The sequence below is a fragment of the Indicator indicator genome, chromosome 13 (assembly GCF_027791375.1).
Source record: "Indicator indicator isolate 239-I01 chromosome 13, UM_Iind_1.1, whole genome shotgun sequence".
NCBI classification, from domain to species: domain Eukaryota; kingdom Metazoa; phylum Chordata; class Aves; order Piciformes; family Indicatoridae; genus Indicator; species Indicator indicator.
Window position 1 is genome coordinate 17,588,002 of NC_072022.1, and position 7,996 is coordinate 17,595,997.

The following is a 7,996-nucleotide window of genomic DNA, read 5'->3' on the forward strand; positions in this document are numbered from 1 at the left end:
GAGGGTGATCCATGCTCTGTACTCTGGGCCACTTGTACCTAGGCCTTGCCACCACTTGCTCAAAAGGGGCTGTGGCCAAGTTCCTCCAGCCATGCCTGTGCAGAAGGAGACAGGGAGTAATGGGGTCTCTGTTCCCTCCTTTCCCTGCCTCAGTCCTACAAAGTTTGTAGTCTGAGCTGTTCTTTATCCCAGCTGCTTCAGCTCTTGGATAAGCAGGAGTCCCTAGCCTCTCTTCTTTAGTGCTGCTTAAGAAGCAAGGGCCCAGAACTCAGGCAAGCTGAGCCCAGTGTTCTTGCCTCTCCCTCCCTCTGGCAGGCCTGGCATGCCAGTGCTTCTCCCTCCTGCACCAGCTCTTCGTGGAAGAGGCTGCTATGCAGAAGTTGAACCAAAACCTCACAGTGTGTTCCTTAAGTTTGAGAAATGACCGAAGCTGACCACAGCATGTTGCAGGGCACCTGGCTGCTCTCGAAGGGCAGGGTGGGCTTGCCTCCTGCAGGGGAGAGAGGGTGGGTCAGACAGAACTAGAGTGACACTCTCACATCTGTGTCTGTTACAAATTGGTTATCCCCATAGCTTAGGTCTGTCCTACACCACCAAGCCTATCACCACCCCTCTTCCTCTTTATGCGGCCCCCCCAAGCTCTCACCAGTTGCACAGCTAGGCTTGAGTTACATTTGGGGCACCACCATCTGGGCTCGTGTCCCATAGCCCAACCCTCCACTCTAAAGAAGGTCATGAAGTGATTGTACCTAGTACTGTCCCCCCACCATCCTCCTTCGGCAGCAGACTGTGGCATGTGTCCATTTCCTCTTTGACGTCTTCCATATTGTACGTTTCCATAGCAATGATCCCTTGGCCTTAACTTTGGAATCTGGAGACTATATGCAAACATGTAAAAAGGCTCATGAGTATGGATGACACTGGAATTTTATAAATTCTAAAATAAAACCTGAAACAGCTTGGAGTGTCATGGATATTATTTCTACTGGTGGGTTGAGAGCCAAGGCAGCCCTTGCTTGGCTAGGCTTCGCCCCTTTGAGGAGTTCCAGCTTGCATGCATGAGCCTCAGCTGCAGTGATGTCCTCACTGAGGTGGGACTCACACAGCAAGCAGCTGGGTAGAGGGAGGAGGAAAGAGCAGCTCTAGGCAATAGTGGAGGCTGTGCCTTCCTCACAAGAAGCCCCAAACCTGTTCACGCCAAGGGAGGTGGTGCTGGTAATGCTGCTGGCAGGGAGGAGAAGGAGGTACCAGCCATGCTCCCTCTTACTCATCTCCAGAACTAGAGCACCTTAACCTTCTGTGACTAGCACCACTGCACAGCACCCTTGACCTCTCAAATTCACCCAGTGGGTCCATGGCTTTCCTTGTCCCAGCAGCAGCTTAGCCATTCCCACTGTATGTGCTGGTGCTGGCAGGAGCAAATCCTGCAGTGGTTCCATCCACCACAGGTGGAAACAGGAGAATCGAAAGACAGTGCAGGAGGCAACACCACTACCTTCCTAAAGTCACAGAATTGGAAAAGCCCTCTAAGAGCATCAAGTCCAACCATCAACCCAACACCACTATGGCCATTAAACCGTGTCCTCAAGGGCCGTGTCCCCATGTTTCTTGAACACCTCCAGGGACAGTGACTTCATCTCTCTGGGCAGCCTGTTCCAGCACCCGACCGCTTTAGCAGGAAAGAAATTTTTCCTAGTCTCCAACATAAACCTCCTCTGGCACAATTTTAGGCCTGACACCTTCATCTTGACACTTGCTCCTCTGATATTTATAGACATTCCTAAGATCCCCCCTCTGACTTCTCTCCCAAAATCCCCAGTTCTCTCTTGAACATTTCACAGGAGAAATGTTCAAGTCCATCAGACTTGTAGTTCTCCATTAGACTCTCTCCAGTAGTTCCCCATCTCTCTTGGTTGGGGGAGCCCACAACTGGACACAGGATTCCAGGTGTGGTCTCACCAGGACAGATAGAGCAGAAGGAGAACCTCCCTTGTCCTGCTTTTCAAGTCCTGACAGCATGCCAGGTGCCTCAGGTGCTGCCAACCTGCTGAGTTCCCCAGCCCATGCCTGCAGCCAGGTCCGTGACACTGGGCTTACCTCGTCTCCCATGTCACCACAGCAGACGCTGACATTTGTGCCAGCACTTCTCTCCGGTGCTGGCTTCTCCTCACAAGTTTAAAGCTGAAAAGGCTTTAAAGGAGGAGATACAGGAGCTGCTGCAGCCTCTCGTGGTCTCAGCCAGGGCCTCCTTGCCCAGGTACTGTTCAGACTCCACTCTGACCTCCACAGAGTCATGAGGGTCAGGTACTAGGTGCAGCCCAATAAAGCCCATGTCCTGGAAGTGAGCAGAGGTGTGCAGGGTGGCCAAGGTGCAGGTCCTTACCCCCCACTGTGCCCTGGACCACCATGCAGGGCTGGGTAGCTGGTACCTCAAGCACAAGGATGAAGCCCAAGGTCTGGCCAGCAGTTGCCAGTAAATCCAGGTCAAGTTGCTGTCCTGGTCCCCAAACACTCTGTACCTGTGTGACTGAAGTGCAGCTGTCACTGCCCTGCTTCAGTAGCAGCTGAAGGCTCTCTCTGGTCACAGCTCCCAGCCCAGGGCAGCAGGACAACAGCACCAGCCTTTGGCCAGCCTCAGCTGGGACTCAGCCAGCTGCAAGGGCTTTCTCCTTGGCAAAAACAAGAGCTCCAGGTGGCACTGCCTTTGGTGCTGAACATTGTGTAAACCCCTTCCTGGGGCATGAAAGATGTCCTGCTTGCAGCTGTCTGGAAAGCAAGGCATCAGAAATGGGCACAGAAATGGAACTTTTCTCAAAGCCAGACTTTATTGGGAAAATGACAACAGAAACATTCTGAGAGTGGCACAGTGATGGTCCCTGAAGTTTGACAGCTTTGATGGGAAGGCACAGATAAAGCTCACCTAGGGAGGGGAAATGACCTCAGGAAAAGTGGGTTGGGTCTGACAATGCTGGAGGAACCAAGCTGGCACCTTCTACCCTAAACCCATTCCTGTCTGGCTGATTAGTGATTGGATAATGCATCCTCATTGCAGATCTCAGTCTGCTATTGTCCTCTTTAAAAGAGAAAACTGCCTGGCCAAAAAGGACCAGAACAGAAGCACCTTTGCTAATCTTAGCTGGAGGAACATTCCCCAAAAAGGGTCAGATGTGTGTGATGCACCACACATAACTCACATCCTGAAGAGTCTCTCCATCCCCACTGCCTTGCCTTCAAGAATCAGTGGCCATTTCCAGTGGGTTTCTTCTCTTGTCATTTGATGTTGAGGAGTGAGAAGGTACTAGGTGAGGCTGTGAACCCGATTCTTTTAGCCATTCTCATGGCTGATCTCACCACGGAGCACAGATGATTTGATAGACCTTAAAAGCAGGTGTGAGGGCATGGGCAGCATAGGATTAGTGCCCAACTGGCCATGAGACAGGAAGGCAAGGTGACTGAATAGCTTTGGGACCAAGGTCATTTACAATCAGATCCCTGCAGCTGGCCTGCCAAACTGCTGAAGGAGGAGGTCTATGTGAAGACAGGCTCTGCTTTGCCTAAAACTGATGAAGCAGGGCTCAAATAAACACCCAACTTCAAAGCAGATTTTGAGGACCAGGGTGCCTGCGAGAAGACCTTTGCTTAGGAACTGTGCAATTTCAGTATTAAAGTTGACACCTCTCAGTATCCTAACAAGCAGAACTCAGTACATGCCAAACATCTATGACTATGTTTCTGATCTCTCCTCCCAAATCATGCTAAACATCACTTAGAAGGCAAGAACAAGCCTGGGCTAGGGTATAAAACCCAGGGGAGGAACATCTCATGGTGTGCAGGGACACCAGTAGCAGCAGCTGCTAAAGACAGAGATGAGGATGACTGAAGGGCTGTGCTCCTTCTCCTCCATCCAAGACAGGGACACCTTTCATGACGAGAATTGCCCCTTCAATTTAGGGCTGACCTTGTGCTGCACTTCTGCTCTGTATCAGCAGAGAGGTTGTATCCCCAGCTGCAGCAGCTGGTACCCAGGATTCATTAACCTGAGATCTTCTTGCAGTTGGTGTGTTTATCACCAGCAATCCCCAACCTGCTGCACCTGCCCCTTTGAACAATTAAACTCTTTGATTCTTTTAACTTTCTGAAGCTGTGTCAGTGCTAGTCCTTGTTGGAGCACTGGAAAATGAGAAGCAAACTTGACTTTTGCCAGATAGTTCCAAGTAAGGGTCCTGGGGCTCTGAGACAGGCAGACATCAGGGTCTTACACACAATGTGAAAGGCAGCAATATTTGTTTGAGCTGAGAGAGATCAAGACAAAGTCTGTGGGACACTTGGGCTATGGACTTGTAGAAGTGATGAGCTACTAGAGCTGTTTTCTGCACCCTTGCACAGAAGGTAAACGTCCTGGCAATTGCTTTAGAAGGTTCTGTTTTGTCTCTAGCGATGTGAATGGTCAGAAGAATGCAAAGCCCTCTGTGGTCCAACTCACCAGCTGGGAAGTTCCCATCAAGAGCTGACATTTGACCTGGCTTTTTCCTTGGAGAAAGCAGAGCATAGGTGATGTGGGGATTGCCAGCTACTGCTCTGAGCCCAGACCTGCCAAGTGATGTTTTTCTCTGGCATTGCAGGAAAGTTCTCCCCTGAAAGCTATTGCCTTCTTTCAGTTCTGCTCTTGCTTCTACAGCTGACAGCTGGAGCAAGCTGGGAACATTTTCCAGTCAATAGAGCTAGTGAGGGAAACCTCTTTGTGTTCTCCAGGAACATTTTGATATGGCTTCTGTTTTCCAGAAGACCACAGGGGAGCAAGTGCATTAGCTTAGGTTAGAAGGTGTCAGGGTTTCAGCTCCTCTACTCAGTCTTTTGAGCTGATGAGGACTCCTCATTTGAGTTACAACTTGTTCAACACATTTCTTCTCATCTTAGCACAGCCTGAGTGAAGCACACAGAGATGCTCCAGAGCACTGCAGAAGATGAGATGGCAGCACTGTGACAGGACCTGACACCAAGTCCTGATCTTAGTGTGTGATGGGAGAACGTACCCAGATTCCTCTCCCCTTCATGCAGGTCAAGCTGTAGAACCCAGATAAGCAGCTCTTTATCACCCAGCATCTCTGCTGTGTCTTCAAACACGCTCACTGTCACTCCCTGGGACGCAATGTGACAGCAATGGCATGAAGAGATCAGGCACCAAAATGCATTTCCAGCAGCAAAGGTTTGTGTCCTGTTTGTGTCAGAGGTTTCCTGCACCTGACCTGCCTTGTGTCGATGGAGAGCAAGTGAATTGGGACATGAGCTGCCTCCTGCTGCATGCCCAACATAAGTGTCTGATCTCAGCTGGGTCTGCAGGTGACAACTCACCAAATGACAGTGTCCGTAGTGCTGCAGAGTCTTGGCAGAAGTCAGGCCTTGTCTGCAGTGCTGTTGCCTGTGGGTTAAACTTGTTGACTCTGGCAACAGGAATTAGCAGTGTGGACTACTCTCAGTCTGAGGAAAGTGACACCAAAGGTGACTTTGGGACAGAAATCCCTGGGCACAAACCTTTGTGGAGGCTGTGAAGGGTCTTTCTAACAGCAAGTGGGGCAAAACCTGTGCTGTGGGCAGGGGAGTCTGGTTCCTGGCAGCTGCATGATGGTGTGACCTCAGACAAGCTCTGTGGTTTGCTGATCCTATCCCAGCTCCAGATAGTGAGAGAGCAGCTTCTTGGGAACTGATGATCCTAGTGAACATCCCATAGAGCTTCTGGCAGAGCTGATTTCTGAACCTCTTCACTCTTCCCTGTGGCCACCTGCAAATGCATGACGAGATTGCAATTGCCATGCTCTGAAAGGCAGATCCCTTGGCTGGCTTTGCTCAGCCCAGCTAAGCCAGTGCGGGTGGGATCAGCACACAAAGTGGGATGCCCACTCTGCAGCAGCCTTGCTCTGTGCTTCTGCAGAGCTGCAGGCTGGTGGTGGATGGACTTTCTTGCCCCTGTGGCAGCAGTCCCACCTTCTGAGGGGAAAGCCTTTGGTTTGCACACTCTTAGAGGCCCTCACATACCTCAGCGCTTGATAGTTCTGGTGCTGGAGCCTCCTCCGCCACTGCAGCAGCCACCTCCTCTTCCTCCTCAAACAATTCCCTGTGGAGCTCCATGAGAAGTTCCACCAGCTGGGTCACCTGCACACGCAAACCATTGGTTTCCAGGCTGCTGCCTGAAGAGGGCTCAAAGAGGCTTTCCCACTCCTGAGCCTGGCTTCAGCCAAGAGAGCTGCAGCTGTGGGGTTGCTCCTCTCAGCAGCTCCCACCCCAGGGCTTGCTGAGGAGAGGGGACAGCCAGGTACTTGTGAACAGCACAGCTCAGGGTGGGCCCAGAGGGCTGGCAGCAGGTGGCCAACAGAGCTTACCTTCCCTGTCACCTCCACCAGCATCTGCAGGGGAAGGCTCTCCTCCTCTGGTGGGCTGAGGAGGTTTGGCCCTACACATATGGCCAGGTTCTTGAAGGACATTCTGCTGGTGGCCTCATTCTGGCTGATGTTTGCCATCAAGGCCAGCAAGCTCTTCAGCAGCAGGAGGTTTGGCCTTGGCAACTTGCTGGCCACCCTGAGGGAACAGGAACACAATGCAGGTCAAGTAGCCATTGTCAACACTCATCTCCCAGTCTGCTCTCACCCAAGGCCAGCCCAGGGAAAGCTCCTTGGCCACACTGCGGTTAAAGACCCTGCTGAGGGTCTGGTTTGTGCAGAGCAGGCAGGCTGCTGGTCACACTCACTCTTTCAGCCCCTCCAGCTTCTCCTGCCTGCTGGGCTTCTGCAGGGCATCCATCCACTGCTGGTAGAGCTCCACGCCGAGGAGCCTGGAGGGGATCTTGCGCAGGAAGTCCTGCAATGATGCCAAGGGCTGGGCGTGAGGCTCTGGCCACTGCTGCCCGAAGTGCAGGCAGCATCCCCAGCCCTCTGCCTCTGCAGCAGGTGGCTGCTTTGCCACCCATGGAGCTGGCAGCTGCCGGGCTGCAGGCTTCACCTTCAAGAGGGCAGCCAGTAGATGTGCAGGCTGGCTCTCCAGAGAGACCTCCTGTCCACCGTCCAGGGCCTCCCGCAGCTTCCTGCATGCGCTCTCACTGGCCGCCAGACGGAAGATCCCCTCCGTGGATGGCCCCACCTGGTTCAGCAGAGCCAGCAGGTCCTGCAGGGGACAGAGGAACAGAAGCAGCTACAGACAGGCCTTGGGGCAGAGGACCCTTCCTCAGGGATAGAAGCATGTGGGGATGGCTCCACAACTCTCCCTAGGGCAGGACAGAAGGTGGCTTGGATGTAGGGGATGTTAGGACAGGTGGTGTTGAGCTTGGTCCCAACTCAAGGTCTCTGTGCTGGGGACAGCAGCATAGAGAAGGAGCCAGCAGGATGGGGATGCCTTGGCCAAGCTTGCTCACCTGGATGGGCTGGGGCAGGCTGCCCTCCTGGCTGCAGAGAGCTGTCAGGGGCTGTCCAAAAAGAGCTCCACTGCTGCCAGAGGCTGAGGGCCTGGGAGCCTCCGCAGTGGTCCTGGTCCCTCGCCACCCAAAGGGCCATGGCAACACCCTCCTGGTGCCGTAGGGCCCACCAGCTGCCAGGGAGAAAAGAGCAAAGAACCATGGAGCAGAAGTGCCAGGGGAGGTGTAGCAGAGCTTCCCAGTGCTGTCCCCCCACCTCCCAGCACAGGAGACAGAGGAGCAGAGAAGGGCCAGCCTGCCACTGTCTTCTCCACACTCACCAGCCACTGGGTCACCTCTGCCTTGGCTGCCAGAAGGGGCAGGAGGCAGCTGCTGCTCTGCCCCTGCCTGCAAAAGAAGCACAGCACTCACTCAGCATGCCTGCAGCAGAAAGGGACCCAGCCAGGCTGAGGTTGCACCCTGAGCCATCCCCACCTTTGTCTGGTCCTCCATCAGCTTTTCCAGGCTGCTGGAATCGAGTGTCCTCACCTGGGCATGGGGAGAAAGAGCAGGAGATGAGAAGTGATGCAGCTGCTGTCAGGCTGGAGCAGCCTC